Raw genomic sequence first — 10000 nt, forward strand, 5'->3', positions numbered from 1 at the left:
GGGGTTGTTCGGTGGAGGGGGGATTATGGTGGGGGGTTGTTTGGTGGAGGGGGGGTTATGGTGTGGGGTTGTTTGGTGGAGGGGGGGTTATGGTGTGGGGTTGTTTGGTGGAGGGGGGGTTATGGTGTGGGGTTGTTCGGTGGAGGGGGGGTTATGGTGTGGGGTTGTTCGGTGGGGGGGGGATTATGGTGTGGGGTTGTTCGGTGGAGGGGGGGGTTATGGTGTGGGGTTGTTCGGTGGAGGGGGGGTTATGGTGTGGGGTTGTTCGGTGGAGGGGGGGTTATGGTGTGGGGTTGTTCGGTGGAGGGGGGGTTATGGTGTGGGGTTGTTCGGTGGAGGGGGGGGATTATGGTGTGGGGTTGTTTGGTGGAGGGGGGGATTATGGTGTGGGGTTGTTTGGTGGAGGGGGGGGGGTTATGGTGTGGGGTTGTTTGGTGGAGGGGGGGGGGTTATGGTGTGGGGTTGTTTGGTGGAGGGGGGGGATTATGGTGTGGGGTTGTTTGGTGGAGGGGGGGGGTTATGGTGTGGGGTTGTTTGGTGGAGGGGGGGGGTTATGGTGTGGGGTTGTTCGGTGGGGGGGGGGATTATGGTGTGGGGTTGTTTGGTGGAGGGGGGGATTATGGTGTGGGGTTGTTTGGTGGAGGGGGGGTTATGGTGTGGGGTTGTTTGGTGGAGGGGGGGGATTATGGTGGGGGGTTGTTTGGTGGAGGGGGGGGGATTATGGTGTGGGGTTGTTTGGTGGAGGGGGGGTTATGGTGTGGGGTTGTTTGGTGGAGGGGGGGTTATGGTGTGGGGTTGTTTGGTGGAGGGGGGGTTATGGTGTGGGGGGGATTATGGTGTGGGGTTGTTTGGTGGAGGGGGGGATTATGGTGTGGGGTTGTTTGGTGGAGGGGGGGTTATGGTGTGGGGTTGTTTGGTGGAGGGGGGGGATTATGGTGGGGGGTTGTTTGGTGGAGGGGGGGGGATTATGGTGTGGGGTTGTTTGGTGGAGGGGGGGTTATGGTGTGGGGTTGTTTGGTGGAGGGGGGGTTATGGTGTGGGGTTGTTTGGTGGAGGGGGGGTTATGGTGTGGGGTTGTTTGGTGGAGGGGGGGTTATGGTGTGGGGTTGTTTGGTGGAGGGGGGGTTATGGTGTGGGGTTGTTTGGTGGAGGGGGGGTTATGGTGTGGGGTTGTTTGGTGGAGGGGGGGTTATGGTGTGGGGTTGTTTGGTGGAGGGGGGGTTATGGTGTGGGGTTTGTTCTTCAGGGCTCGGCCTCTTAGTCCCAGTGAAAGGAACTCTTAATGCTTCAGTTCATGCTCCCAACTTTGTGGGAAGAGTTTGGTGATGTTCCTGTTCCAGCATGACTGCGCTCCAGTGCACAGAGCAGGACCATAAACACATGGATGAGGAGTCTGGCGTGGAGGAACTGGACTCCTGCACAGAGTCCTGAGCTCAACCCCATAAATTAGAGCCGAGGCTGTAAGCCAGACCTTCTCGTCCAAAATCAGTGCCTGAAAAATTCCCATAAACCTTGTGGAAAGCCTTCCCAGAAGACTTGAAGCTGTTATAGCTGCAAAGGGTGGAAAACTCCACATTAAACCCTACGGATTAAGAATGGGATGTCATTACAGTTCATGTGCATGTAAAGGCAAACTTTCCAAAACTTTTGGCAATATACTGTATTTCAAGAGGGAAACATATGAATAGGATCTCCCTCAGACTTCACAGTGATCCATCTAAAAACAGACGGACAAAACAATCATCCTGATCACACAAGTCAAGTACATCGATCACACAAATCTAATCAAATCAACCCACACTAATTATAAGAAAATGAGTTTCCTGACGAGCACAGATAACTTTCATGATGCACGTTTCATATTTTACTAGTCTAAATCATCAAAAATTGTTACTATTAATTATTAAAAGAATGAAATTAATGAACAATAACACAAGAAGTGAACTGCATGTGACCAGCATTAAAGCACTATGCAAACACAAATCTGTGGAAACACACTGTGATATTTAAGATGAGAACTAGAGCGTGTGTGTTTGTGCACACGTTCAGTCGAGGATAGCGTGTGTGTGTGTGTGTGTGTGTGTGTGTGTTGGCGGCGTCTCAGGTGTCTGGAGTGTCTAGCAGGTATAAACAGGTGTGAATGTGAGCTCAGACCAGCCAGCAGGAGACGCTGCGACTCCCACACCGACAGCTACACACTCTTCGTCTAACAGGAGATAGTCTTTCAGTGGCGTCACTCCCATTCTTCCACAGGACTGATAAAGAGAAGTTTCTGAACAAGAGTTTCTTGCCTAAATTGGGTATATCTGTGCATTTGGACAAATTCAGGTCACGGAGATCAGATCAGATGCAGTGCATTCTGGAGCCTGGAATCTGCCAAACGTAGAGCTGCATCTGTAACTGGTTTTGCAGAAATAAAAATTAATTGCTTTTGTTTCTCTTTTATAAGTGGCTTCAGGTAAAAGCACCTGCTAAATGCTTTCTATCAGAGTTAGTACTGGCTGCAGATAAAGTACTAATTGTTGGTGATTTTAATATACATGTAGATAACGAAAAAGATGCTTTGGGATTGGCATTTAAAGACATTGTAAACTCAATTGGAGTTAGACAACACGTGTCAGGACCTACTCATCGTCGTAATCATACTCTAGATCTAATATTATCACATGGAATAGATGTTGATGCCGTTGAAATTCTGCAGCAGAGCGATGACATCTCAGATCATTATCTAGTCTCGTGTAAACTTCATTTAGCCAAGGCTGCAAAGCCGACTCTGTGTTATAAATATGTTAGACCTATCACTTCTGCCACTAAAGATCGCTTTATTAATAATCTTCCTGATCAGTTTCATCATCTCAGCATCCCGGATAGCTTAGAAGAACTAGATTTTACAACAGAAACGTTTAACTCTCTATTTTCCAGCACTTTAGACACAGTTGCTCCATTGCGCTTAAAGAAGATTAAAGAAAATAGTCCAATGCCGTGGTACAACGAGCACACTCGGGCCCTTAAGAGAGCAGCCAGAGAGATGGAGCGCAACTGGAAGAAAACAAAACTAGAGGTATTTCGCATTTCATGGAAAGAGTTCGATTGCTTACAGAGAGGCTTTAAAAGCTGCTAGATCTGCTTATTTTTCAACCCTATTAGAAGAAAATAAACATAATCCTAGGTGTTTATTTGAAACAGTGGCTAAACTAACTAAAAATAAAGCTTCAAGCACCGAAGTTTCCAAGCAACACAGCAGTAATGACTTTATGAACTTCTTCACTTATAAAACATCAGGGACAAAATTATAACTATGCAACCATCTACTACAGTATCGCATCAGGCAGTGCATTGTAGTCTCCCTGAGGAAAAATTTGATTCATTCGTTGCTATAGGAGAGGAAGAATTTACTAAACTCGTTAAATCATCTAAATCTACAACATGTATGTTAGACCCTATACCGACTAAGCTAATGAAAGAGATGCTTCCAGAGGTCATAGATCCTCTTCTTAATATCATTAATTCATCTTTGTCTCTAGGATACGTACCCAAAAACTTTAAGCTGGCTATGATTAAACCGCTTGTTAAAAAAACGCAACTTGATCCTACAGAATTAGTCAATTACAGGCCGATCTCAAATCTACCTTTTCTGTCAAAGATACTAGAAAAGGCAGTATCTTCACAACTGTGTTCCTTTCTTGAAAGAAATGATATCTGCGAGGATTTCCAGTCAGGATTTAGACCATACCATAGTACTGAGACTGCTCTCGTTAGAGTAACAAATGATTTGCTCTTATCATCCGATCGTGGTTGTATCTCTCTATTAGTGTTACTCGATCTTAGTGCTGCGTTTGACACCATCGACCACAACATTCTTTTAAATAGACTAGAAAACTATGTTGGCATTAGTGGAATTGCACTAGCATGGTTTAAATCATACTTATCTGACCGTTATCAGTTTGTAGCAGTAAATGAAGAGATGTCTTATCAATCACAAGTTCAGTATGGCGTACCACAGGGCTCAGTACTAGGACCGCTGCTGTTCACTCTGTACATGCTACCATTAGGAGATATCATTAGGAAACATGGAATTAGCTTCCACTGTTATGCCGATGATACTCAGCTGTATATTTCTTCATGCCCAGACGAAACTTACCAATTCACTAAATTAACAGAATGCATAGCGGATATAAAAAATTGGATGACTCGTAATTTCCTACTTCTAAATTCTGAAAAAAACAGAGATTCTAATTATTGGACAAAAAACGTCCTCACGTAATAACCTACAATACTGTCTAACACTTGATGGCTGCTCTGTTAAGTCTTCGTCGTCAGTTAGGAACCTGGGTGTGCTCTTTGATACCAATCTTTCATTTGAAAGTCACGTGTCTAGTATCTGTAAAACCGCATTTTTCCATCTTAAAAATATATCTAAATTACGTCATATGCTCTCATTGACAAATGCGGAACAATTAGTCCATGCGTTCATGACCTCAAGGCTAGATTATTGTAATGCTCTACTGGGTGGTTGCCCTGCACGCTTAATAAACAAACTACAGCTGGTCCAAAACACAGCAGCTCGAGTTCTTACCAGAACCAGGAAGTATGACCATATTAGCCCGGTTCTGTCAACACTGCACTGGCTCCCTATTAAACATCGCATACATTTTAAAATATTGCTGATTACTTACAAAGCACTAAATGGTTTAGCTCCGCAGTGCTTGAGCGAGCTCTTAACGCATTATACTCCTTCACGTCTATTGCGATCTCAAAATTCCAGCCAGTTACTAATACCTAGAATATCAAAATCGACTGCTGGCGGTAGATCCTTCTCCTATTTAGCACCAAAACTTTGGAACAATCTTCCTAACATTGTCCGGGAAGCAGACACACTCTGTCAGTTCAAAGCCAGATTAAACACACATCTCTTTGACCTAGCATTCACATAATACATTATAGACTTCTATAATTCAATGTTAGACTGCATAGATTAGATCAGCTGGAACCGGGAACACTTCCCATAAATCCTGATGTACTCGTTACATCATAAGAAGAATGGCATCTATGCTAATATTAGTCTCTCTGTTTATCCCGAGGTTTACCGCAGTCCGCCGGATCCAGGCCGTATCCAGATCTGATGAAGGACCTGCGCCTGGACACACACACACACACACACACACACACACACACACACACACACACACACACACACACACACACACACTCCAGATCTGATGAGGGACCTGCGCCTGGACACACATACACACACACACACACACACTCCAGATCTGATGAAGGACCTGCGCCTGGACACACATACACACACACACACTCCAGATCTGATGAAGGACCTGCGCCTGGACACACACACACACACACACACACACACACACACACACACACTCCAGATCTGATGAAGGACCTGCGCCTGGACGCGACAAGAGTGCAGTCCTGAAGTGTCACTAGTCTCTCCCCTGTGAAGGCCTCCTTCCCTCTCTTTACCTCTCTACAGATAAAGTGTTGTAGGGATAATTCCAGTATGCGTGGCTACATGGAAGCGATACAAATTCTGTATTATTAATTTTAAGGCCAGACAAGGAGTATGTTGAGGGTTGGTTTGTAGGGAAGGACTACACGCCTGCGCACATATATTCAAACGCGCATACCTATAGACTGAACTCGTAATACACATGGATCGGACACTGGATCAGTGAGTGTTACGATGATCTCGAGTCGGACACTGGATCAGTGAGTGTTAACCAAGAGGATGATGAGGAGGCGGTCAGACAATTACAGCTGGATGACTGACGAGCTGCTGTAATCTCTAATTACTTCAATCAATTTAAGAGCAGCGCCACTCATCTAAGGAGCTATTAAGAGAAGAGAGAGTGTGAGACGCTGAAGTGGGTTATTCAGAGTGAGTGAGTGTGTGTGTGTTTGTGTAGGCAGTCATATGTAGGTTGGAGGATCCGGAGTTTATGGGGTACAACAGAGACCAGAGGCGAGAGTTCTGCCCATTTGGGTCGGCCCAGTTTCTTAAAGTGGGACTGTGCTGCACTACCTGAGCTCTCCTCTGAGAGGCACGCGTGTGCGAGACACGCAAACATGGGAAACAGTTCTGCATGCAACATATTAACTGCTAGTGCTTCATCACACTGTGTTTCACCAGTGACGGATTATTTTTAGAGGCTCTTAACAGTATGAAATTATCTGCTGCCTTTCCAAAGCGATCGCTTACATGACAGACGTTCCACACGACAAACGTTCCACACGACAGACGGTCAACACAACAGAAGTTTCACAAGACAGACATTAGGCATGACAAATGTTCCACAAAGGAAACGCTCTTAGTAGAAAAGGTTCTATATGTAACCGCAAATGCCTTCTGTCAGGCGCTTCATATACAGAACCTTTCCGGGGTTTCACAAAACAAACATTCCACATGACAGACGGTACAAAATGATAGCCGTTCTAAACGACAGAAGTTCCACATGACAAATGTTCCACAAAGGAAACACTCTTAGAAAAAAAGGTTCTATATAGAACCATAAAGGGTTCTGCCAGGTGCTTTATATACAGAATGACAAACGTTCCACACGACAGATATTCCACAAGAAAGATGTTCCACATGACAAACATTCCACAAAGGAAACGCTCTTATTAGAAAAGGTTCTATATGAAACCTAAAATGGTTCTGCCAGGTGCTTCATATACAGAACCTTTTAGGGGTCTCACATGACAAACGTTCCACATGACAGACGGTACAAAATGATAGCCGTTCTAAACGACAGAAGTTCCACATGACAAACGTTCCACATGACAAATGTTCCACAAAGGAAACACTCTTAGGAAAAAAAGGTTCTATATGGAACCATAATGGGTTCTGCCAGGTGCTTTATATACAAAATGACAAACGTTCCACACGACAGATATTCCACAAGAAAGATGTTCCACATGACAAACATTCCACAAAGGAAACGCTCTTATTAGAAAAGGTTCTATATGGAACCTAAAATGGTTCTGTCAGGCGCTTCATATACAGAACCTTTCCGGGGTTTCACATGACAAACATTCCACATGACAGACGGTACAAAATGATAGCCGTTCTAAACGACAGAAGTTCCACAAGACAAACATTCCACATGACAAATGTTCCACAAAGGAAACACTCTTAGAAAAAAAGGTTCTATATGGAACCATAAAGGGTTCTGCCAGGTGCTTTATATACAGAACGGCAAACGTTCCACACGACAGATATTCCACAAGAAAGATGTTCCACATGACAAACATTCCACAAAGGAAACGCTCTTATTAGAAAAGGTTCTATATGGAACCTAAAATGGTTCTGTCAGGCGCTTCATATACAGAACCTTTCCGGGGTTTCACACAACAAACATTCCACATGACAGACGGTACAAAATGATAGCCGTTCTAAACGACAGAAGTTCCACAAGACAAACATTCCACATGACAAATGTTCCACAAAGGAAACACTCTTAGAAAAAAAGGTTCTATATGGAACCATAATGGGTTCTGCCAGGTGCTTTATATACAAAATGACAAACGTTCCACACGACAGATATTCCACAAGAAAGATGTTCCACATGACAAACATTCCACAAAGGAAACGCTCTTATTAGAAAAGGTTCTATATGGAACCTAAAATGGTTCTGTCAGGTGCTTCATATACAGAACCTTTTAGGGGTTTCACATGACAAACGTTCCACATGACAGACGGTACAAAATGATAGCCGTTCTAAACGACAGAAGTTCCACATGACAAACGTTCCACATGACAAATGTTCCACAAAGGAAACACTCTTAGAAAAAAAGGTTCTATATGGAACCATAATGGGTTCTGCCAGGTGCTTTATATACAAAATGACAAACGTTCCACACGACAGATATTCCACAAGAAAGATGTTCCACATGACAAACATTCCACAAAGGAAACGCTCTTATTAGAAAAGGTTCTATATGGAACCTAAAATGGTTCTGCCAGGTGCTTCATATACAGAACCTTTTAGGGGTTTCACATGACAAACGTTCCACATGACAGACGGTACAAAATGATAGCCGTTCTAAACGACAGAAGTTCCACATGACAAACGTTCCACATGACAAATGTTCCACAAAGGAAACACTCTTAGGAAAAAAAGGTTCTATATGGAACCATAAAGGGTTCTGCCAGGTGCTTTATATACAGAATGGCAAACGTTCCACACGACAGATATTCCACAAGAAAGATGTTCCACATGATAAACATTCCACAAAGAAAACGCTCTTATTAGAAAAGGTTCTATATGGAACCTAAAATGGTTCTGTCAGGTGCTTCATATACAGAACCTGTTAGGGGTTTCACATGACAAACGTTCCACATGACAGACGGTACAAAATGATAGCCGTTCTAAACGACAGAAGTTCCACATGACAAACGTTCCACATGACAAATGTTCCACAAAGGAAACACTCTTAGGAAAAAAAGGTTCTATATGGAACCATAAAGGGTTCTGCCAGGTGCTTTATATACAGAATGGCAAACGTTCCACACGACAGATATTCCACAAGAAAGATGTTCCACATGATAAACATTCCACAAAGAAAACGCTCTTATTAGAAAAGGTTCTATATGGAACCTAAAATGGTTCTGTCAGGTGCTTCATATACAGAACCTGTTAGGGGTTTCACATGACAAACGTTCCACAGACGTTCCACACACCAGACGTTCCACAAGACATACGTTCCAAACAACAGACATTCAACAGAACCATTTGAGGTTCCATAGAGAACCTTTTCTCCCAGACATTCCAAACTATAGACGTTCCACATGACAAACATTCCACAAAGGAAACACTCTTAGAAGAGTGTCAAATGGTTCTGTCAGGCACTTCATATACAGAACCTTTTAGGGGCTCATCATGGGATCATTTTATGCATTTAGTTTGAATTTTGATTTAAATGGTTTTTAATTGTAATTAAATGTTGTGAAATAAGCAGCTCGCAAACATAATCACTAGAAAACATGAAAGTATTATGCAAATATTTAAGACATTTCTCCGTATATTTAGAACCTTTTTGGCATAAAGCGTTCTTAAAAGTGAGTCTAGAAGTCTAGAGTTATAAATAGAGCCCCATTGAGCCCTTCGTGTCGAGAACAATCTTTGTACTTCTAGTTTGATTAATATCAGTTCTGTGCTGTAGTGTGTTATTGCTATCAATAACTGCGTTTATTTGATCAAAAATACAGTAAAAACAGTGTAATATTATTCTGATGTAAATCAGCTGTTCTCTATGTGAATATGTAGTAAAGTGTAATTTATTCCTGTGATCAAAGCTGAATTTTCAGCATCATTACTCCAGTCTTCAGTGTCACATGAGGATTTGATGCTCAGGAAACATTTATGATTAATATCAATGTTGAGAACAGTTATATCTTTGTTTATTTGTAATGTTACATTAAAAAGTAATTCTAGTCGTATCTAGTCTTGATCAAGCACAAACAGAAACATTAGTGTTAGTCTCGTCATCATTCCCTGCATTTCTAACTTCATTTCAACTCTTTAACATCATCCCCTCTAGACTTCCGGAGAAGAGCTTCAGCTTCGGTTCTCTTTAGAACTCTAGGGTTTGTGACGAACCCTTTACGCAAAAAAAGGTTCTATTTAAGGAGAAATTACTTAAATGACTGCATAATACTTTCATGTTTAATAGGTTATAAGTATTTTTAAGGAGCTGCTTAATTTAATCAAAATAAATAATAAATTTAAACAAAATGTATATCATTACTACCCCCCCCCCCCCCCGCCCCAACAACATTGTTATTCTATTTTATGCAAAATATATATTTTACAAAATAATTTCGACTATAAAACTGCTATAAAATTAAAGCCAAATGTTCAACCAAGCTGTGTTCCAAACTGATTTAACAAATATTGATTTATAAAAGGATTTAAAGTTACGTTGGTAACCCAATTTCAAATCAGTTTTCCCAGGATAATTTTTGAGTGTTTAAACT

At 42.4% G+C, this 10000-nt stretch overlaps 1 protein-coding gene across 1 annotated transcript in view; it reads right to left on the bottom strand.

The window, feature by feature from the left end:
* grin2ba (glutamate receptor, ionotropic, N-methyl D-aspartate 2B-a) overlaps window positions 1–10000 on the bottom strand; it is a 72951-nt gene that overhangs the window by 61438 nt on the left and 1513 nt on the right. The window lies entirely within an intron of this gene.

Source organism: Rutilus rutilus (genome assembly GCF_951802725.1).
Source record: "Rutilus rutilus genome assembly, chromosome: 1".
NCBI classification, from domain to species: domain Eukaryota; kingdom Metazoa; phylum Chordata; class Actinopteri; order Cypriniformes; family Leuciscidae; genus Rutilus; species Rutilus rutilus.